We start from the raw sequence: 25,087 nt of genomic DNA, 5'->3' as shown, positions 1-25,087 counted from the left end.
TTTTGAATTTTCTATTTGCGTGCTAAATTATACGAACGGTTAACTGTGAGATAAAAATATATATGATCAAAGATAATTTTTAAAAGCTCTAATGACAAGTATGTTATTCAAAAGTAAATAATGTTTAAATTTTTCAATTTATATATATTATTAGCATATGAAAAAATTTTGTAATTATTTTTCTAAAGGCTTTTTATAAAAAATATACATACAATTTTTTCTTTGAAGAAAAAAGGTTTTTCTTTGTACTCTATGATTATGCCGCATTTTTATCTTATTAAAATATACATATTTACAAGAGACAGTAATTAGATATATTAATCGATGAAATAACCTTACGTACAATTAGTACAGAACGTAGTATATTTTTATACTACATATTGTAAACGGTATATAAATTATTTTACTGCTAAGTTATGACTAAAACATTAAAAACAGTGACAACATAAAGTGCATGTCTCTCAAATGTATGTTTAAAATTAAACGAAATGGTATCAATGATACAGTAACTCAAACTGGTAATAAGTCACTATTCAACAGTCAATATATCCTGTTATCATACTTTGCGAAATAAAATATAATAAAAAAAATTATAAAATGAATATATCCTAAATCTTATTGCAAGTTAAAATTGTTTGTCTTTTAAATGTAATATTAAATGCTATGGCAACAAAAATCAAACGGAAGATTGCTCTTTTAAAACCTAAAAATGATATCTCTTGGCTGATATACCGTATTTTGTTCGGCAAATGGATAGCTCGAGGCGTCAATATTCTACGTGACCAGTGCCTTGTGTCGTGTCCGAGGAAACATGTGTCGGAAGTGAGGACTATCTATTTGCTCATAGAATAGCGATGGCTGAATTATTTGTAGACACATCTAGCGGAAGATTGGCTCTACATCATTGACTCGGACGCTGCGCTGACTTGCATTGCCCTTTGTTGACGATAATAGATTTAACTTAAAAAAAAATATTCATCTTAAATATGTATGCTACTCTGGACAGGTTTCTTTGCATAACCGTTTAACACTATTTTTCTTAGCCTTAAAAAACCTAGATAAAATGAAATACTAATACTAACTGCCACATTCAACAAAATAACCACATATATAAACAAATTATTTTTCTCGTAGTGTTTTTCATTTTAAATTATAGTCGTAATACTCGGTAACGAAAAGTATCATGCAGAACGAGTCTATCAAAGTAGCTCGTCTATTTAAACTAAGTCAAATTTAAAAATGGACCAGGAACTTTTTTTCACATAAGAACGAATGAACGTGATCTCTTACACATACTGAACCTCCTTTTTGAAGGAAAGCAGTAAGGAGGCGAACACCTTACATAAGCGCATTATCAACGCTGCGAAACTTGCATTTCAATGACGGAAAACTATATTCAGTTTTAAGTAATAATGTCAGTGACACACATCCGCGATTGCGATTTCAATCTTGCTTATGACATAAAGCTATTACCAGCTTAAAATGTATCATATGTGAAATAGATGAGTCGTAGTCTCAGGATAAAAAGTCCCTAATAATAAATCATTTAACAGTTTCAGCGTGATGCGTATTCAGAAATTATAGAAACAAAATTCAAAACTTCTTTAATGGTAAGAATGTTACTATCAGGTAACATAGTATAGTTTTGTTATTAGTATTAACAATTTAAAAATATAATGTAGGTATATTAGTAGTATTTCCGGAAACTATATTTACACAATTTGTAAGTGTATTAAAATATTGTTATTCCAACGTGTACCGCGTGTGTGTTTGTTTTTATAATATTTTTTATACCCTTAAGGAAATGTTACACACACATGGTAGTGTTTTTGTTTACGAGTAATAAACAGAATGCACTTCGAAATAAGCAATCAAAAATTTTGATTGCTTATTTCGAAACCATAAACTACCGACAAGTTACCGTCCCATTAGTTTGCTACCATCTCTTGGTAAGCTATTTGAGAAAATAATTTACAACAGACTCTTAGGAGAATCCAATAACTTAATTATAAATGACCAATTTGGCTTCCGTGCCGCTTATTCTACTGTACAGCAACTTGCCAGAGTTTCCGAGCACATATCCCATCATCTTAACTTGGGGCAGTCAACGGGTATGTTTCTCCTCGATATTGAAAAAGCTTTCGATAGCGTTTGGCATGAGGGATTGTTACATAAATTAATAAACTTAAATATTTCTTTAAATTTAGTAAAAATTATTAAGTTGTACCTAAGGGATCGTTCATTCTTTGTCTGTATTGGTAATTGCGCTTCTTCTCCTCAAATTATTCCGGCCGGAGTTCCTCAAGGATCTATCCTAGGACCTTTCCTGTTTCTCCTTTACCTAAACGATATACCTATTCAACCTAAAAACGCGCACGCCAAACTTGGCGTGCTTTGCCGACGATACAGCTTCATACACATCTTCAAATGATATTGATTTAATTATTGGGCGTTTGCAATTATCCATTGATCGGCTTCATAGCTATTTCTCCAAATGGAGGCTAAAGTTAAACGAGGCGAAAACCGAAGCCATTTTATTTACTCGGCAACGAAAGGTCCCTAAAAGGACACTGTCAATTGCAGGTCAAAACATATTTCAACTTTACGTATTAAAGGAGCTCAGGCAGTTAAGTGCTTAAGCCCAATTTTCAATAGAAATAGTATTCTTTCTCCACTAACCAAACTTAAAATTTACAGCACCCTAATTAGGCCTTGCTTAACCTATGCTTGTCCAGTTTGGAGTAGTACATGTATAAGTAACCACCAAATACTTCAAGTCATTCAAAATAAATGTTTAAAAATTTCATTTAATACCCCTTACAAAACAAATCTAATAAAATTTCATTCCAAAATCAATTTTCCGTTACTTCTAAGCTTCATTCTCAAAATTACTCACAAATTTTACAATAAAATTCAGAATCATAAGAATCCATTAATTTCAAATATATGTAAAACAAAAATATCAGATTTGCCTTATATCGACAAATACGGCACGTATCGTTTGCCTCATCACTACCTATTGTTTCCGCCATCCAATAGCAGTAGTTGCTATGAGCACGCGCATGACCAATTGAGCGAGCCTCAAACGCCGTATCGACATCCCCGCAAGTGTCTGTACAGTAAGAGGGAGCGGGCGGCGAGGTAGCTCGCATCGCGTAAATCATACTGGTCGATAAGTTCGCTTAATATTATGCAGTTGCCTGTTTGATATTTTCTTTTTATTTTAAATCTACCTTCTTGTCAAAAGTGATACTACTATTAATAGATCACAGTAAAACATATGTGCATTTATCTCGTCATATTTAGTATTTTATGTTGTTACGAGTAATAGTAAACATTTTGTAAACTTTGATAGGTGATTGTTAGCCTCATAAAGTGTTTGTAACAGTGATTTAAATGTTTGACTTTTATTGTTATACATTTATTGTACTATTGTTTCGTTAAATGAATAAATAAATAATAATAAAAAAAACTTATTCTGTTTTGTATTTTAATTTAGTTATAAAAGATAACTTAAAAATAAAACTTAATACATTGGCGTTAAAAGCACGTGGTGAGACAAAATGGGTCAATTGCGGCCTCAGTGCAAATGTCGCCATGTTCAAATGCCAGCACACAACTATGTAAGCCTATTCTATATTGTCGCCGGATCAATTGTAATTTGGCCCTTATGAATATTGTTTCCTTCAATTAGTTTTTGTGTTATTAGTTATTTTTTTTCCTTTATCCAAAATAGAATTTTTCCAAACTGGTTCAATTTCATTTCATTCCAAAGTTTTTAGAGATCCATGATGAAAAGGTCTATATGCCGATCATTTTTATGTCATAGTGCAGTTTTTTTGGAACCGTAACGGATACGTGTTTTTAATTTTAATGTAATAAATATTATTATAGCTAATACAAGAGGCAAGAAATATTAGAATTACGATAAACAATTTAGATGCATGTAACTTGTTATTAAACATTGGTCAATATTCATCGGAACCCTAACTCAATTTAACCATCCACCAAATAGTCTGGACGAGATCACTTATTTTGGTTTTTTTTTTTTATATCAAGTGATATTCATTAAAATATGTAAGTCTTTAGTGAAAGATTTTAAATCTTAGTAGTTATCATAAAATTGTTTTATGGTGAGAATTTTTATTCGTTTTTAGTATAAATTTAATAGAATATCAAACATTGCCTTAAAATTTAGTTTGTCACGTGAGAATAGTAAAATCGCATGAGTATATTGAGTAGAAATAGAAGCTAAAAATAAGTCTGGGTCGGATCGTTACCTATTGCAAGTGTTGCTTTTCGTTTCCTACACACGTTTCTATCGAACGAAATCATTCCGGATACTTGTGCTTTGACGACGGCTTTTGTAAACAGCGGATCTAAGTGTTATATTTCAGTTTTAGAACAAAATTGTAATGTTTTGGTTGAAATTATAACTTTTCAATACAGTACATTTTATTGTGGAAGTAAAAAATACTAGTGCAATATTTATCGAGCTCGTGTACCTGTCGCGTTTCTGTCCGACGATCATGGAAATACAAAACTTTTTTACGTTTGAAAAGTTTCTATGATTTCATGAAATCAATATTTTCTCAGGCAAGACGTTTATTAATATAATTTGAGGGTTTATTTTAAAATTTAAATTAAGTAATATTTATTCAAAAAAGCTAATCGTTATTGCATAGTGAAAAACAAAGTCACTTTCTGCTGTCTGTATGCTTAGATCTTTAAAACTACGCAACGGATTTTGATGCGGTTTTCTTTAGTAAATAGAGTAATTCTAGAAGAAGGTTTATATTTATAATACATGCATAATATAGTAGAGGTACACTGATAATTTTTGCAACCGTGCGATGCCGTGGCGGGTCGCTAGTATGATATGTGTAGATAATATGTTTTACAGACGTCAAATTTTTTACGACACCTGAGGAAATTAAAAATCAATTCAACATTGCACACGAGAACAAGACATTCGTAACTAATGTCGAAATATCGAACCCCGCAAAATAAAAATAAAAACATGTTAAATATCCCGTTTTTTAATAATTTTAGCAATTAAAATAACCATGCTAATTTAAAATCAATTCAACATCTCCAAATCGGAGAAATCAAAGGAAAAAACAGGCATAAAGGGTCAGGAAGAGATGGACATATTAAATGTAATCAGAATCAGCTGAATCAATTAACTTGAAATTTGGTGCGCATAAAAAATTCCGAAGTTCACACACGGATGCGTAATATAAACAGATACATTTTAAATATCCGGGTCATTTTTTGTGGTCAAATTAGAATGTAAAAAAAAAGAAAACCAGTTGTTTTAACCTACTCTTCGCTTCAAAATTACATATTTAAAATAACAGTACCTAAAAATTAATTTTTAGTTAATCGTGTTTTTTGGAAGTCATATTTAAATACGAATAACATATTGATAAAATATGAATAATATTTTCCGATTTTACCGATATAATAAAAAAATAAAATAATAATAAATGGTTATTTAAATAAAAAATCATGAGTGCAATTAGAAAAAAGGATAAAAAATAATCGATATGGAGACACGGGGATTTGACCCGTGGTCTTCTCGATCGATCCCTATTTCTCACCTGAGCTATTACAACTTTATAGACAATTGCGAAATTTACCTTTGTATTCTAACGATATTGTAGCCATTTTTTCATTGCCCAAAAACAGGGATAAAACGACATTTTTTTAAAATTGAATCCTAGCTATATCGATTTATCGCTCCCGAAATCTCCTGCCTACCAAATATCATGAAAATCGTTGGAGCCGTTTACGAGATTCAGATTATATATATAAGAATTGGTCATCTAATAGTATTAGATTGTGATTATTTGAATAAAATCTTACATTTCTAGCTCGTATATAACAAAGATCACGGTTCCTAATTATAATGTTAAGCTAATTCCTGGGTTTTCGTTTTAAACTGTGAATTTTGTATAATTAGTTGTATCATATCTTATGCATCGCTGCATGGATTTGAATTGTTTAATACTTCTGCAGCCTTTCTTTCAAATATGCGTTCTAGGCAAAATTTAAATTAGTTATGCAGAATTTATATTAAAAATGTTAAGTTTACCAAATTGATATTTTGAAAATATGTCATAAGCAGGTAAATGTTATAATCAGCCCTAGTCTTTTAAAATTTATGGCAGACAAATGCTTACGTCTCTTTGTGTTCGAGGTTACTTAAACCTCTTCAGGGCTTGTCTCTTTATATACAATATATAATTGGTGTATTTAACAAAATATAAATTCTTTGTAAAAAATAAAATAAAATAAACAGACGTAATGAATTGCCAAAACCATTACATAGTCAGAATATAGTAGATACACCGTCAGCTTGTTTTGTTATTTTTGCTACAAAAATCAGATAATTTAATAATCGTGATGAACGGATCGTGATGTTAGGGGACTTTAATGGATGGGTTGGAGTGAAGTGTGATGGGTATGAAAGAGTTCTGGGTACGTTTGGGGACGAGAGAGTGAATGACAGTGGGAGAAGCCTGCTTGAAATATGCTTGGAATGGAATCTTTGCGTGGCCAACACAATGTTTGACCACAAAAAGATCCATTTGTATACAAGAGATGAGGGTGAGTCTAGAAGTATGATTGATTTTGTAATAGTGAATGAAAGACTGAGGAAGAAAGTGCTAGACACTCGGGCATGCCGCAGTGTAGGCCTCGACACAGACCACTTCCTGGTCGTAGCCCGAGTGCGTGGCCTCTTTAAACGGTGGCGACATCGAAGAGCCGAGCCTACGAGTGTTTTGGACAGAATGAAAGTGGAAAACCTACAAGAAAAGGAAAAGAAAGACGAGTATGTAGAGAAACTGAAGGAAAGTTTTAAAGGCATAGAAGAGATAGGTGCTAATACTTTCGTTACTCATAGTAGAGAATATATCCGCCAACCCGCATTGGAGCAGCGTGGTGGATTAAGCTTTAATCCTTCTCCTACATGGGGAAAGAGTAGAGGAGTGGTATATTGGCTGGGATACAGGCTGAAGCGATATTCTTAAATTCGTAATTAGCATTAACGAATAAAATAAATAAATTTTCCATTCACCTCTTATGTTCAATATCGTTCAATTGAATAATAATTGTGTTTGCAGGCAAACGAAGAAAAACCGACTTTAATTATATCGACAAGTAATACAACGTAGGTAGACGAAAAACTAGTCAAGTAAATACGCATTATCAAAGATTACTCCAAAAGTAATACTAATTAGATCTTAATGAAATTTTAATGTGACCACATGATAAACATCGTCTATCGATTAAATTAAAAATCATTAAAATCGGTACACTTAGTAAAAACTTATGCGGATTTTTGAGAGTTTCCCTCGATTTCTCTTGGATCCCATTATCGGATCCTGGTTTCCTTATCATGGTACTAAACTAGGGATATCTCCTTTCCAACAAAAAAAAAAAAAAAAGATCAAAATCGGTTCATAAACGACGGAGTTATCCCCGAACATACATAAAAAAAATATATATATATATACGGTCGAATTGAGTAAACTCCTCCTTTTTTGAAGTCGGTTAAAAATATATAGTTTTCCTTTTTATCTTATACGGTGTTATGGAACATTTCAAAACAATTTCCACTCATACTCGCGCAGTTTTCAAATTTTTTTTTTATCTGTAATTTCTTTAAAAATATCATCAAACTCGTTTACGTAGCAAATTTCAACCACGTCGGTCCAGAGTACTTGGTTTGTACATTTGTGAACTCAAAGGGTTTTAATTTTGATTAAGGCGTACGTAAACTCGAAAAAATGTTGATGAAACGACAGGACGATTATAAATTTAAAATAAAAACATAAAAACTCAATGCAGACTTAAAGATCCGATACGCGAATGACTACTGTTTCATTTGCAATTTGGTTCAGTGATTCCGTTCAGTCTCGCGACGGGGAGCACAGTGAATTATCCTCTATTGTTGTTCCTAGTAAACGATGGCCCGCTGTACGTCATGGAGTTACGACTAGGAAAACGGTTTATTACAGAAAATATTTTACGAAGACTTAAACTTAACGCAGATTTCGTATAAAGAGTTAAATTTAAAATCCTGTTTATTTTGTAAGTTTCGATATAAACCTGAATGTACTTAAAATAGATGAAATAATGCTTATATTAAATTTGATGTAAGATGAACAATGTAGTCATAATAATGGACAATTATTATTATTATTATTTTTATTCAGCCTTTAATATCCCTCGCTCCCCATGTAAGAGAAGGAGCGCAGCTTAATCCGCCACGCTGCTCCATTGCGGGTTGGCGGATATATTTCTTACCATGAGCAACGATCGCTATATCAGGTGTATATGATAACAAACGGGACTAACAGCTTAACGTACTCTCCGAGGCACATTAGGCAGACCCACAAGGACATACATTCAAATCGGAAAGATATATTTATTCGAAAGATTATGTTTGGACAAATACAAATATCCATAGTGAGCGGGAAGAACCCGCAAGCTAGAGCGGCGTTACTACTGAGAATATAGAAAAAAATAGTGTCACATGCGCTGCGATAGGTGAAAAAGACTGAAATTCATAAAGAAAAGACGGTATACGTAAAAAAATTATTCCATTAAAAATAAGAAAAATTTTAACGTAAAAATAAGGAGAACAAAATACAAAAAATAAATAAATATATATGATCAGCTAATTTGCTATGTTAGCGTAATATAAAGTACATCAGAAATGTAGCGTTATAGAACCACAACAGATGTAAAATGACCAAAATCAAAATATTCAAGTAATTTCAAACATAAATGATATACGTAGCACAGAGAAGCATTTATAACCGTACATCGGTATATTAATATAATGAGAATTAAAGGTTTGTTATTGTGTATTACAGATTAATAGTGCACTAGAAAAGGAAATTTTTAAATTTTTTACCGTATATATGTGTGTGTGTGTACGGTATATATATAATATAAATTATATGTTAAAAAAGCCAACTTTCAAACAATAAGAATTTATAAAAAGTTTTTGAAGTCGTTACGCTGTTTGAAGGAGGGCAAGGCTGCAGTTCGTGCCACTAGAGTCACACTTGGATTTGTTTGCCACAACTAGTTAAATGTTCGCCGAAACTTTATTTAGGAAACCGAAGTATAAGAGATGTCGTAGTCTAGTTATTGTTGTGAAGTCCACTTTGAGAGGCTCGAGGGAAAGTTTATTTATCGCCTATTGTAAAGACACTTTAACTGTAGACTATATAATGAACAGAGTGTAGGACAAATTTTGAATTACAGTGATTGCTACTAAATAATTGAGATCAGAAGATAATTAACGACATAGTGTTTAAAAATTAAATGTAAGTTTTGTACTAAAAAACAAGAGAAGTAATTTATTTTTAGCTGCGATTTTATAGATTGATATTTTTTAATAATATAAAAATATAAACGAAGTTATCCTGAATATTCGTTTACAGAATACATAAACACTAAAAACACCAAACTTTTATTATTTACTGAAAAAGCAAACCGCATTCGAGTTTGCAAACATGATCGTGTTAAAGACTCCCGCGGGTGAGCGCCGCGCAAAAATAAATTGTAAGATCAGAAGGCAGGCAATAAACCTAAAACAATGTTATACAAAACCAAGAATTTTGGTTCTGGTTTGCTCAACGCAGTCGAAGGGAAATTCTTCAAGAACATTGTTTCTAAATTAAAACAATCTCATAATTGCACATTCTCCAACTTCTTTGATGCAGCATATTGTCTACGGGGGCTAGAGGACGAAAGGCGAGGAGAAAAGGGGTCGTTGGGGTAAGTTTTGAGGCAAAGTTAAGCCGATTAAGTGTCATTTCTGCCGCGGAACTAGCACTGTTCATTAAATATTTCGAGCGACTTAACTGCTGAGGGCGCAGTCTTCTCAGTTTTGAAATGTGGACAGATTCGATTGAAAGACGGATCATGGATTTATTTCGCTTTAAATTTTCAACGCTATAATGGATTTGATCTACTTTTGATTAAATAATACTTTATTATTATGTATGTATTATATTTTATAAATACATTGTTTAAAATATGTATACTAGCTTTTTGTCAATATAATATATAGATATAAAATTCACTTAATTAATTTAGGTTACTAATACAAACATAAGTATGTTGTTTGGATACCGAGCTAGTAATTTCTCTGTAATTGTTTGTTGATAAGACGTCACCTAAATCAATAATCCAATACAAGAACAATTATAATAAACCAACTTCCCTTCGTAAATAAATCGAAAAAGCCGAGAAAGTCCATTACAGTCAATTGGTCTAGACAAGGCACGTGTTGAAACTATTCTCGGGAGAAAACGAATTACTTGTGTAAGATAAATAAAAGAACCGCGCTACGGATAAACTGAATACCAATTAAAAGGTGAAATAATTTTGTTTGCCTTCCGTTTTCTTTACTCTTGTCGAAATACTGAGCTCAAATAAGTAAAATAAATGCATTGTTTATATGAGTTAATTTAATTTTATATTTTTCGTTAATTCACTTTTTTATCCGCCTAAATTTTTACATTTAATCAAATAATAATTGTTAGCAAAATTATCTTTTTAAGTTCGTTATTTTTGACGTCGTGGTTCGTTGATTTATGATCTGTGGAATTTATAATTGTAACACAAAATTATTCTTAAAAGCTAATATAGTAAAAACTGGTATGATAAAATCTAAATTTATTAAGTTAGTTAAAATCAATTTTTAAAGTAATAGTGATTCGAAAATCTGATTGACATGTATGAAATTCAGTTTATTTTTTTGATTTAAAAATTACCTAAACGTAATGTGAGGGTAGCCTAAGTAACGTATCGAGCATATCACTTTTTCAATATCCCGATCCCGGACCTAATGGCCACCAGATGGCGAGTTTCGAAAGTGATGCTATCAAAAAGCAATAGGCCGCGGTTTCGCCGGTTATCGAAGCACTTTACGCTTCTGACGGGGGTCAACTTACAACATGTTGTACGCGTGTAAAGGTTCACATAAATCTATTTGATTCAACTGCACGTTGGCTTGGTTCGACATCGATTTTGTCATTCTATTTTGAGAGCATCGACTGAATTGTGTAATTAATCTTATGTATTTAAGTTGTAGGGCTTAAATTGCTTGCATAAAGTAGTAAGTACTATAAACGAAAATCTATTCTCAGTTTTTAAATAAAGATAAAATAGTATTCTAATACTAGCTACTTTACCTATAAAGAGAGCGCTCAATTAGAAAGAAAATTAAATTTGTAACTCTACAGCTTAAGTTTCTCTTCTGAATTTTATTTCCGTTAGGATAGAAGCGACTTTTCTTCTAAGTAAATTCCTTTAGCGTAATTTCGTTACGCGTCAAGCGTGCGTCAAAGTGTGGTGGGTCGAGTTGCTTGAGATATATAAAATGTTGCGACTAAAGAAAAAGAACACAGTCCCTTGTAGAGCACTATGAATAATTTTCTTAAATAAGGGCAACGTTTTAGCTACCCGTATGCATTGTTATTCAGTCGACGGAGTCTAAGGCGCGCACGCCCCTTAGCTTATCGTCGGCTTCCAGCCGTTGTAAATTAAATAAATATACAACTAATGAGCGGAAATATAATGCATGACTACGCTGAGTAATTGTTTAACAAAAAAAAAAAAAAAAAACTTAATTATTAAGTTACAATACATGTTAGCTTATAGTTCTATCGTGTTATAAAACATTTACAGTTATTAGACTTTTAAGAAACTAATACGTCTTAAATTTTAGTAACATAGTAATAATATAAAGAAGCCATTTCCAAAATGGAAATACGTAAATTTTCCCTAAGACCTTCTGCACCAGTTTTAATACAATGACGTTAAAAACAAATATTTTGTATTGAACGAGAAAGAAGAGTTCATTACCTACTACGGAATTATTTCTAAATTTGAAAGAAAGTTGTAAGAGGTGGTAGTCACCTCCTCTGTTTTAATTATGGTTATAAAGATCGATAAATAGTACATTTGAAGCCTATTTAACTCATATAAATTTTCGTTTTGTTGTGCCTTACAAGGTAAAATTAACAATATTAGTGACGTAGCTTTCTTCTTGAAGTTTGTTAAAGATATTCATTTTATCCATTGCATTTTCCTTTTATTTCCATTAAAATGACTTTCTTAATGCTTACGAATGCATCTGTTTCCATTAACACGATTTTTATGTGCACATCTAGAATTCTCTATTGTCCTTCAACCAAACTACAAACATAGGATAAATTCTACATAAGAATTCTTCATAGGACTCCTACGCTCAGTATTAATCTGAGTACGTAAGGGTTGTTTTGTAGTAAGGCTTTTGAAGCGGCCGGCCTTTGACTAGTGCAGGAGCGTTTCGATAGTGCTATCGATTTCAACAACTCTGAATAGAGTTTTAGTTTATTCCCTTATTCTTTTGTTGGTCTTGTGGGTATGTCGAAGCATTCATATATAAGTTCTTTGAATAACTGAATAACATTAGATATTTCAATTTACATAAAATATCTACATAATAATTTAGAGGATTAAAATTCTCAATAATTTAATATATTTAATGAAATTCGTATAAAATATCGTATTTCTAAGTCCAATGTATGTTGAAGTTTAAATTTGGTAGTTCCTATGAAATAATGTATACTGTAAAACAATTTTATGTATGTCTAAGCTAAATCAATGTAAATTTCTAAGAAACTCCTTTGAATCCATTTAATTGAATAACTCTCAAATCTCTTCTAGAGGTCACCCTTTATATAATGAAGCGTTGCGTAATATATATATATATATATATATATATATATATACATATTATAACAAAATGTTCAATAAATAAATAGAGTCATAACGCAATTTAACTAAGTTAATTAACCAAGTTCTTAAGCGCAGTGTTTAATACAACACATACGGTAATACGACAATAAAATTTAAATTACCAGAGAAATTCGTATTATCAACGTCTCATAAATTAAACAAAAAAAAAAAGATACCGAACAAGGAGGTTATGTTATTCTTAGAAATTTTCAAGATGCCTGAATGGAATTTGATATATTATGTAAGTAATTGACATTTGACATACTATTTTAGTCGACGTTTTTTTTTTTGGCTCACCTGATGCTAAGCGATTATCGTAGCTTATAGACGTCTGCCACTAACCCCATCCCCAGTTCCCCCGAGGAGCTCTGGCCACCTTACTCACCAATAGGAACACAACACTGCTTGAAAACAGTGTTATTTAGCTGTGATCTTCTGTAAGGTCGAGGTACTATCCCAGTCGGACTGCTCAATATTTTGAGCAGGAAATTTCCTACTGTGCCCTACCTCAGTTACGTGATAAGAAAACACTAGTAAAAAGTAGTAGTAGTAAGTTTAATAACAGCCGTTATATATAGATATATACAACGTATTCCAAAATTTAACGATAAAGCACCGGACTTACCCATGACTACTTGGAAAAAAATCATAATTTTTAAGTTAGAAATAATTGTGTTTGCAGGCAAATGAAGAAAAACCGACTTCAATTATATCGACAAGTAATACAACGTAGGTAGACGAAAAAAATAGTCAAGTAAATACTTATTATCAAAGATTACTCCAAAAGTTGTAATCAGACCTCGATGAAGTTTAAATGTGACCACATGATAAGCATCGGCTTTCGATTAAATTAAAAATCTTTAAAATCGGTACACCCAGTAAAGAGTTATGCGGATTTTCGAGAATTTTACTTCGATTTCTCTGGGATCCCATCATCAGATCCTGGTTTCCTTATCATGGTACCAAAATAGGGATATCTCCTTTCCAACAAAAAAAAAAAAGAATTATCAAAATCGGTTCATAAACGACGGAGTTATCCCCGAACACACATAAAAAAATATATGGTCGAATTAAGTAAACTCCTCTTATGATCTTTTTTTTGCCGCTCGGCTTATCGTTGAATATTGCGACACGTTGTTGTACATTTATACACGTAACGTAGATATATGACATGATATAAAGTGCATCAGAAATTTCAGAATATAGAACCACAACAGATGTCAAAGGACCAAAATGAACATATTCAATTGATTTCAAACATAAATAAAATCCGTAACACAGAGAAGTATTTATAACCGTACATCATTATATTCATATAATAAGAATTAAAGGTTTGTTATTATGTTCGTTTCTTATTGTATATTAAAAATTAACAATGCACTCGGAGAAGAAAATTTTTACATAAAAAAACACTGTCAGGTAAAATTTGATAATATATGAGATTTAAAATTGTAAAAATAAAGATAGATGATAATTAAACACTAATTTAATTAAAATTTTAAATATGTTTTTTTTAAAATATGATATAATGTTGAATTAAAATATAATATTTGATTGTAGTAATCGAACATTCTATTTATCTTTTGGCTCATGACCCTGTCCCGTTTACGAAGGCAGAGCGTTCGAGAATTTCAATTTAGGAGAAGAATGTGCCGACATAACGTGTGGCCCGAGATATTTTGATAGGACATGTTCTCCGTGAATAAATCTCTTTTAACATATTAAAAGTTTTAAACGGTTTTGTATAATAGGAGTTAAAATTACTCATAACTATGTGGGTGTAAGTTGGTGGATTCATATAAAAGGTAAGATTATTAAATTAATATTTTGATCTTAAGTAAGGGTAAGTTTATAAAAAAATCGATAGTATGTTGATAAGTTTTATGGCAAGTTTGTATTAAAGAAAATATTAATTTTTAAGTCATACACTATTATCACTACTTATTTAACAGGAGTTTTAGTGTTATGTGATTTTCTCCTAAGCTTGATTACGAGTGCTATGATAAAGCAATATTACGGTTTTGGTATGCAGTGCAACCGCTTACAAATTCAGATTTACTGGTAGTGTAGCGCCGTGATGCATGTATCCAAGGACCGATCGAACATACTCACTGGTTTAAATTTGGTCGCTTTTACAGAATCACTACTTATTATGTTAAAATGTAGAAAAAAGCCTATACAGAAATATTTCGCCACTACAAATATATTATTACAAGTAAATCCGCCTTTAAATTTTATAATTGAAATAAATTTATTTAAACCCACCTTAACAAATTTAATAAAAAAGAAAATCTATCGAGGAAGATGTCTAGGGATTTACGAAAACACAGCTTGATTGACAATCTCAATTAAAATCATAATCTATAATATATATAAAAGCGAAAGGTCACTCACTCATCACGAAATCTCCGAAACTATAACACCTACAAACTTGAAATTTGGCAAGTAGGTTCCTTATAAGACGTAAGCATCCGCTAAGAACGGATTTTACGAAACTCGCCCCCTAAGGGGGTAAAACGGGGGGTGGAAGTTTGTATGAAAGTCCTATGTTTTTGAAGTTAGAGACTTGAAGTTTAAAATGTAAGCTCTATAGATGGTGAAAAGGTGTCCAAATAACATATCTTTAGAAATCAACCCACTTTTAGGGTTAAAACGGGGGATGGTACGCTGACTCACTCATCGCGAAATCTACGAAACTATAATAGCTAAAAACTTGAAATTTAGCAGGTAGGCTCCTTATAGGTTGTAGGCATTCGATAAGAACGGATTTTACGAAACTCGACCCCTAAGGGGGTAAAACGGGGGTTGGAAGTTCGTGTGAAAGTCCCATGTTTTTGAAGTAAGAGACTTCAAATTTAAAATGTATGCCTTATAGATGATGAGAAGATGTCCAAATAATGTGTCTTTAGAAATCAACTCCCTTTTGGGGTTAAAACGGGGGATGGTAGCTTTACTCGCTCATCACGAAATCTCCGAAACTATAACACCTACAAACTTGAAATTTGGCAGATAGGCTTCTTTTAGGGCGTAAACATTCGCTAAGAATGAGTTTTACGAAATTCGACCCCTAAGGGGGTAAAACGGGGGTTGGAAGTTTGTATGAAAGTCCTATGTTTTTGAAGTAAGAGACTTGAAATTTAAAATGTACTTTCTTTAGATAGTGAGAAGGTGTCCAAATAATGTATCTTTAGAAATCAACTCCTTTTTGGGGTAAAAACGGGGAATGGTAGGTTGACTCCCTCATTACAAAATCTTCGAAACTATAACAGCTACAAACTTGAAATTTGGCAAGTAGGTTCCTTATAGGGCGTAAATATTCGCTAAGAGTTGATTTTATGAAACTCGATCCTTAAAGGGCTAAACGGGGGTTGGAAGTTTGTATGAAAGTCCTATGTTTTTGACGTAAGAGACTTGAAATTTAAAATGTACTTTCTTTAGATAGTGAGAAGGTGTCCAAATAATGTATCTTTAGAAATCAACTCCTTTTTGGGGTTAAAACGGGGAATGGTAGGTTGACTCCCTCATTACAAAATCTTCGAAACTATAACAGCTACAAACTTGAAATTTGGCAAGTAGGTTCCTTATAGGGCGTAAATACTCGCTAAGAGTTGATTTTATGAAACTCGATCCTTAAAGGGCTAAAACGGGGGTTGGAAGTTTGTATGAAAGTCCTTTGTTTTTGAAGTAAGAGACTTTAAATTTAAAATGTATGCTCTATAGATGGTAGAAAGGTGACCAAATAATGTATCTATAGAAATCAACTCTCTTTTGGAGTTAAAACGGTGGATGGTAGGTTGACTCACTCATCACGAAACCTCCGAAACTATAACAGCTACAAACTTGAAATTTGGCAGGTAGGTTCCTTATGGGGTGTTAACATCCGCTAAGAACTAATTTTACGAAAATCGACCCTTAAGGGGATAAAACGGGGGTCGGAAGTTTGAATGAAAGTCTTATGTTTTTGAAGTAAGAGACTTGAAATTTAAAATATATGCTCTATAGATGGTGAGGAGGTGTCCAAATAATGCATTGTAATCTATATATATAAAAGAGAAAGGTCAGTGACTCACTCATCACGAGAACTCAAAAACCGCTGGATGGTCTATCCATCCAGGTTGGACAAAGATAAAGTTTAGCAGGGATGTAGATTATAGTTAGCAGACGTAGTCCGCTAAGAACGGATTTTACGATATTCCATCGCTAAGTAAATAATAAGTCTAATCGCTAAACCTAACCCCCTATTAAATTATACTAAACTGTGCCTTTTAAAAATTTACTCAGTTTGATAAGCATTTCAAGTGACTGAAATAAAATAATAATTTGCGTTAAACATCTTAATAGTAATACATATCTTCATAACCACGAGGACGTAATCGCGGGCAACAGTTAGTGTATTATAAGTCCCCAAAAGTGTATGTGATCGATTCGCTCAAAATTTACTGAACGGATTTTCATGCGGTTTCAACATTGTAGAGAGGACTCCACCATTGGCAAGAGGAAGGTTTACGGAACGGCTAAGCCGATTTTGATGAGAGTTTCACTGGAAGTTTGCTGGCAAAACTTTGTGACACACTAATTTCAACGCGGGCGAAGCCGCGGGCACAGCTAGTATAGTATAAAACAAAGTCGCTTCCCGCTGTATGTATGCTTAGATCTTTAAAACTACGCAACGGATTTTGATGCATTGTGTATTATATAATATAGTTGAGAAACACTGATAGTTTCTGCAACCGTGCGAAGCCGGGGCGAGTTGCTAGTTAGATATAAAGCTTTTAATGACTGAAATAGACACGTTTTAGTAAAGTTTTTTTTTGATTACTTAAATATATACACGTCATCTATTACACGTTAGACATGTTTAAAAATAGATCACAGAAAAAGTCCTTTCGAATTTTATAGTAAAAAAGTCGCAATAAAGTGTTTTTGGTTGAATTATGTGTAGCTGGCTGATGATGAAAAGGTGACATTTTAAAAATCATATGAAAAAGAAAAAAAAACAGTTTCCCGCTATTTTTCATTTTTTTGTTCGCTAAAATGGGTGAATCCAACGAACAAATTCGGTACGCTTTAAAGTTTTTCTTTAAAAAAGGAAAAATGGGACTCTAGCCGCTAAAACCAAATTAATGACGTTTATAGACCTGGTTATGCAGTGTCAGTAAAAGTAGCACAAAATTGGTTTAAGCGTTTTCAGCCAGGAAATTATGACGTGAAAGATGTATTTAGCTCTGGTCGCCCAGTTATGGATAAATGTGTGTAAATGTTTGAAAAAGTGCAGCTAGATCGACATTTGTGTAGCTACAATAAAGCTGAAAATCTGAAAATTGACCATAAAACAGTTTTGACTCATTCGAAAAAGTCTGGCTGTACAAAAAAGCTCGATATATAGGTGACACATAAACTCACTGAAAGCAACCTAATGGACCGCGTACTCTTTTGCACTTGACTCTTAAGACGTAATGATAGGGAACCAGTTTTGATGAGATTGATCACTAGTGACGAAATATGGATCACCTACGATAAAAATGTACGAAAGAGATCGCATTCAAAGGTCGGCCAAGCTGCACAGACTATCGCGAAACACGGGTTGACATGTAATAAGGTAAGGTGTGTAATACTGAGTGTATGTATAGTGGGATTGGAAGGCTATCATTTATTATGAGCTTTTACCGCGGGTAAAACCATCGATTCAGATTTCTACTGTCAACAGCTAATGAGATTTAAACAAGAAATTAAGAATACGCAGCCAGAATTGATCAAAAAAGTGTGTGGTCTTTCATCACGACAACACCCAACCACATACGTCTTTAGCCACTCAAAAAAATTTAGAGAGTTTGACTGGGAAGTTTTAAATCACCCACCATAAAGCCGATCTTGCATCCTCAGACTTCCGTCTGTTTCGGTCTCTTCAGAATACAGAATTCAGATACATATACTCGTATATTATAGTTAACGTGAAAAAATTTTGTAAAATCTTACCTTGAAATTCTATATAAAATACGAAGAAACTTTTCCCAACTTAACAATATATTAAAAACAATATGTATAAACTAATATAGTTAAGAAGGTATTTAACAAAAGATAATGGATATGATTCAGGAATTTCGGTTAGATCAGTTGCGAAAGAGTTATTGAATTTTAATATACGTATAAACTTCGCATTGGGTACATAGTCATGTCTTTAAGGATAGTCCGTGGAATTTTCAATTTGATCACGGTATGCGACCACATAGAAGGAAAGGCTGAGATCTGAATTTTGGAACAAGCCGCAAAATGGGTAAGAATTCAATTTAGAAAAGCTATTTTGTGTTAAGATCAAGTTTAATAGCCTCTGACTTGGGGTCTTTTAGTACCTGCAATTACAACAACTATAATGATAAAACTATCGTGGTAAATAAAGATACTAGATGAAGATATTCCTTTTTATTTAAAATATATTAAAAAAGTGTATAAGAACTAGAATTAAATTTCCAAAAAGCTTATTAATTCAAAGCACCAGATTACGCAAATTTTATAAAGTTGTGGTCTGTATCCATATAAAAGACAAATTTTTTGCATTATTTACAAAAATAATAAATTAAGAAAGTAATATAGTGAAAATATATATCGATCACCTTTTTCGTTAATATAATAACGAATAAGGTGATATATATATAAAAGTATAAATTAACTGTCGAAACGTGAAGATAAGCCTGTTTTCATAAGCCATATCAAATTCATTACGACAATAAACTCCCAAATGTATTTACAAGGGATCACTTCATGAATAAATTTCGTCAACGAAAAGTTTGATGCGTGAAATAGCGGTGGCAACTTAGACAAAGCTTAAATAAACATTTATGAGCTCACTTCGCTTTGTAAGTAATCACACATGCTTGCTTCTATTATTTGAGGGTTTTGATAAATAATGATTTTTAAACCCCAAATGAAATACACAATTACCTAAAAACTAAACTTTCGGGCTTAAACTTAAATATTTTTTGAGCTCTAAAAATAATTGTTATTTTCTACTGTCGTACGTATTATACAATTACGTATATCCAATTCCTAATAATTCAAATTGTTTTTCTCTATGCTATTATGTTTTATTAATTTGCCTAAATTGTATTATTTCGGCATTTTATTGGCCAAAAATTAAAAAAAAAGTGCGTGCGCACAATGTACACATGTCAGAAGTGAAACTTCTTTTGCAAACTAATTTTTAAGTTTCGTTTATATTTATACAACTATAAAGCTTCAGATTTCCGTTCCAGCGCCATCGACAAAAACGTTGCCGTTTCATCCGTAAAAATTTTACCCTCATGCACCTAAAGAAGTTTCACTTCAAAAACGGTTGAAACAAAACGCCGATGTAGTCCATACTGATTCACTTCAAAAAAAAAAAAAAAAAAAAAGAAAAAAAAAAACAAAAAATAACATAATTAATACATCTAAAGAAAAATGTGTTACATTCACGAGTTTTCATTTCATTAGTGAATACTAAAACACTTCTGCAATGCTTGCTTTTCTGTAACATTTATTCTCTAAAACCCGCTTACGTTTGTCAATCCTGTAACCGTTTAACATAAAACCAGTTGTCACAATTCGCAGTTTATTAACGCCATAAACCGATGGAGCGGATAAGTGTATTAAAGGTTAGTTTTTTGCGGCTTTATTCACGTGATATCTGTATCGCTTACTACGTTCTTTAAACAATATTAATAGAGTCATATTTTTTAAACTAGATTTCCTAAAAGGTGTTTGTAAAATTCAAGAAACTTACATTTGTGACATGATGACATGAAGATGAATAGTAAGCATAAGCTATATATAGGTTATTATATATAACCTTAAATAGGGCAGAATACGTCACAGGAATGAGATAAAAAGATCTGCGTATGTAAATTACAAATAAATTAACGTACAACGATTTATTATAGTTGATAATTTTTTGTTATAAGCGAAAAAAAAAAATTAAACTAAAAAACAAAAAACAAAAGTAAAAGATGAACAAATAATATCTTTAAACAGCTTTTAAAATGTGAAAATATAGTAAACAACAGTATAATTGCATATACAACATATTTGTCGTCCACAATCAGAGGCTTTAGCGTTAACACTATTTATACAGATATATGATCTATATATGTAAGTCTAGTCCACGTACAGTCAAAATCATCAGTGACACGTTACGGATAGAGCGGAGGTAATTAAAAACGTGACCGTCGTCACTTGTCGACCACCCTAGGGTTTTATCTTCTTTGCGACACCCGCTCGGATGTGCCATGTTTATTAGAAACAAACTTTCACGTTTCACTCAGAATTTTGATAGGATTATTGTATTTAGATATTGTATTAAATAGTAATATAAATATAGAGATATTTTATGAGTTGTGGAAATTAATAAAATAGAATTTATTATTTGAAATTAGAAAAGTTTTACAATTAAATAAACAAAGGAAGTGATACTCTCGGTTTAACCAGTATATACATGATGTTTATTGGTTTCGATTCATATTAGTCATGTTTTATAATCGAAGTCTATAATATTTCACAAAAAAAAAAAACCGAAACAAATGTATTATTTCAATTTATTTTATCTATAAAAGTAGTAAATGAAAATCGAATACTATTTCTGTTAGGCGCATAACAAGAATTAATGTTTCGTTGGGATAATCACTGTTAAAAGAAGTTAAAAGGTCGTCCAGACGTCGTAGAGGGCTACTGGCCACGATTATTGACTTGGTGCATCGAAAGAGAATACAATCTCGTAAGGCCACCTTTTAAGGATTGTAAGGACATAAATTTAGTAACTTATTTGGTCTATACAGTCTTTCATTTGTATTTTGTATATTAATTTTTACTCATAATTATATAACAACACGTTATACACTTCAATTTTATATAATTTCCTTAGAATATTCTGACCTTAATTGTTGAATGAAAATTATATGATGAAGTTATTTTAGATTTAAATGAATGAGGATTTAACTTTCTACCATAGAAAGTAGAGAAGTTTAAAGCAAGAAAATCAGACAAACAATCATCGTTTGAAAATTCTGTAATTTTTGAAACTAGAAGTTTAAACGTAGATTTTTGTTCTTTCATTATCATAAGAAAATGGTATGTACGTACTTCGGTGTTCGGTGTACTTTAAAACTCCATCGTACAGCGATAAAAATGCGGAATGTCATCATCATCATCATCATCATTACAGCCTACACAGTCCACTGCTGGACAAAGACCTCCACAAGTTTACGCCAAAAACAACGTGAACTCATGTGTTTTGGCCATAGTCACCACGCTGGGCAGGCGGGTTTGTGAGCGCAGTACTGGCTTTGTCGCACCAAAGACGCTGCTGCCCGTCTTCGGCGCGTGTGTTACAAAGCCAGCAGTTGGATGGTTATCCCGCCATCGGTCGGCTTTTTAAGTTCCAAGGTGGTAGCGGAACGGTGGTGTGGAATGTGTTTTTCGTTTTTTCTTAAGTAAATATATGATCTTTATAATATAATCAGTGATTGCGTTCTTATATCTGAATCAAACGGTCTGTTTTCAACAAGTAAACAGAACAACAAAAATATAATAAAAAAAGACACAATATTAAATTATTAACACATTGCGCATCAAAAAATCATATTTATGGTATGATTTCTATATAATAATTAATTTACACCATACTTGCGATTGCTATTAAAATATTTTAGTATCTAAAATGAAAGTTAATAAAATCGCGTTTTCTCCCAAATGCAATTTTGTTGTCTTTATGAAGAAAATTGCTTGAAAACAGCTCTCACTAACATAAATCTTATTGTCTTACTAACCATCATTTCTCTATGAAATAGCTTATAGCTCGAGGGGAAAGCCTGAAATAGACCTCCAACATTATAGGGAAACTTTAGAGGGAATAGAGCATTAAAGCAACAGACTTACAAAAAATATTTTATTATGAGACATCAAGAACTACATCTTAACCATACTCCGTATTATTTTTGTAGATCATATATTATAGGCTTTACTTAAAGTGGATAAGAAAAAAAAAATCGCCCTAAAAATTTAGAACCAGGTCAACCCTCTTCTTCTTATTTATTTATTATTTATTAATACTTTATTGGACAATACATTAAAGAATTGTACAAAAGGCGGGCTTAATGCTAAAAGCATTCTATTCCAGTCAACCTTAGGACGTACAAGAGCAGAGGTTTGTAGATGTGCAAAACCGGGTATTAGTAAAATTCAGATAAAGAAGAAAAAAAGGGAGGAAATATAAAGTTAGTGGTAGTCTTAGTCATACACTCTTGTCAGAGTGATTGTAGTTGCGCTGATGAGGTACATGGTGGGGTGATCGATGGGTCGATAACATTTCCGAGGGTAGCTCTCGTGGCGATGTGCTTCCATTTTTATCTGTTAGAAGCGTCGCGAGTACACTGGATCATAGTCGACTCAGTAGCCCTTGTGATAACGTCTATCAAGCGGGTTGGCGATCGCCCGCGTACTCTTTTGCCTTCCACCTGGCCCTGAACTACCAGTCCTCTCCATCGAGTTGCTGATAGTCTGTCTTTAATACGAAGTTCTCCGAGGATGGATACGTTGGTGCGAAATACCGTCCACGGGATCTTTAGGATGTCTCCAGCACCACATCTCTAATGCATCGATTTTACTTTTTTTTTTGATAGGGAAAACCTTATAGGTTCGCGTCACCGACATGCTCATGGCTGGCGCACGTGCAGCAGCCGTGTGCTGTGCGCGTTAGACGCTTTCTGTATGGGTGAAATCTCGGGTGTTCGCATCACCATGTATATCTTATAAGTGAAATTGAATGGATTTAGTGGAAAGTTCAATGTATATGTGCATTGTTGAAATAGTGTTTGTGTTTGATTATTATTTGAATTTTTCAATTGTAGAATTATTGTGCAGTAAAATAGTGAGGACTAAATAAATATACAAATATTTAAATTCATACCAAAAGTTTTAAGTTTTCACCTCTACGGCAGTTCCTATAACTGCCAATTTTTTAACGATATTTTGACGTACAATGAATACATATGAACATACACAATTTTTTTTGACCAACTTTTAATAGAACAAAACTCGTTCTAGAGAACTTATTTTAAAGTTATAATAACTGCAAATAATAAAGTCCATAAATCTTAGTTCAGCAAATATTTGAGATCAAAACATTTACGTTTTCAAATATTTCATAACAACATAGCAGTTACATTTCCAGAAGCAGGAACCTTATATCCTTTGTTTTTTAAATGAATCACGAACTGGAAAGCGACTGTAACTTTATTTACTTAATATTCTCAATAATCAAACTAGTGAGATTTTAACTTCGACGAGAATAATTTTAAAGCGAATATTCCATAAATCATAAAACGATTTTCTTATAAATATTTCTATATCAAAGAAAGTTTGTTTTTACACCGGTATATCAAAAGTTTAACTAAAAAAACGGCAAATGTGTTAAGATACATAGTCAACTATACATAGTAAGCTCTTGAGGCTCAATTTTAGTAACTAGCTTTGTTAAGCGGCTCAACGTAGCAAGATAAGTAACCTCTATGCCTAATTGTAACCAAATGAAGGGAACCTGCTTTTTATAAAGACAGGTGAAGGATGTTCTCCTTGTATCTCGAAACTTATACACATGAGGGAAGATCCAAAAACTTTATTGATATAGGAATTTTACCACCGTTACTATGAAATAATACCAAAAATTATAGCACGTTATTTCAAAATTCAAATATTAATACAATAGTATACCATTTTGGACTCACACAATAAAGTTAGCAAATTTGAGAATTTACAAGCTAAGCCTAGTATTGACCGGCTTACACAGTAGCATATAAATATAGTGTACATTTATATTTGTTAAAGAGTTTTCCATTAAATGTGGATGCGAGTACACACTCCTTTTGCATACAAAAAACATTTAAATATTTTATATAATATATTTGCTTACGCTTAATATATAAATAATATGCAACCATATTATTGATAATCGTAATATGAGAAGAAGCTATGTAAGGGAATTCTTATCTGTAACGAATGTATTACTTATTAATTATTTAAAGTAACTTTTACGTGTATAGGAAATCGATCTCTAAAAATATGAATCAGAAACGGAATATTTTGAGTAGCACAACATACATTTCGGCATTACTCACATTTATTGATTAAAAAACAAAGAGATTTAACAGAGAAGTGCACTCATAGAAATCTCTCATTCTGACGCCGCACCATGTCAAGAGGGCAATAAATAAAATAGCTCCCCTTTGCCTCTTTTACATAAAAACGC

The 25,087-nt window shown here is 32.2% G+C and overlaps 1 protein-coding gene across 1 annotated transcript in view; it reads right to left on the bottom strand.

Moving 5' to 3' along the window:
• LOC123669290 (lachesin-like) overlaps positions 1 to 25,087 on the bottom strand; it is a 64,853-nt gene that overhangs the window by 33,051 nt on the left and 6,715 nt on the right. The gene's annotated exons all lie outside the window — the stretch shown is intronic.

The sequence above is a fragment of the Melitaea cinxia genome, chromosome 1, assembly GCF_905220565.1.
Source record: "Melitaea cinxia chromosome 1, ilMelCinx1.1, whole genome shotgun sequence".
Lineage (NCBI taxonomy): Eukaryota > Metazoa > Arthropoda > Insecta > Lepidoptera > Nymphalidae > Melitaea > Melitaea cinxia.
The sequence above is the reverse complement of the archived record's forward strand: the minus strand, read 5'-3'. Positions and strand labels throughout refer to the sequence as shown.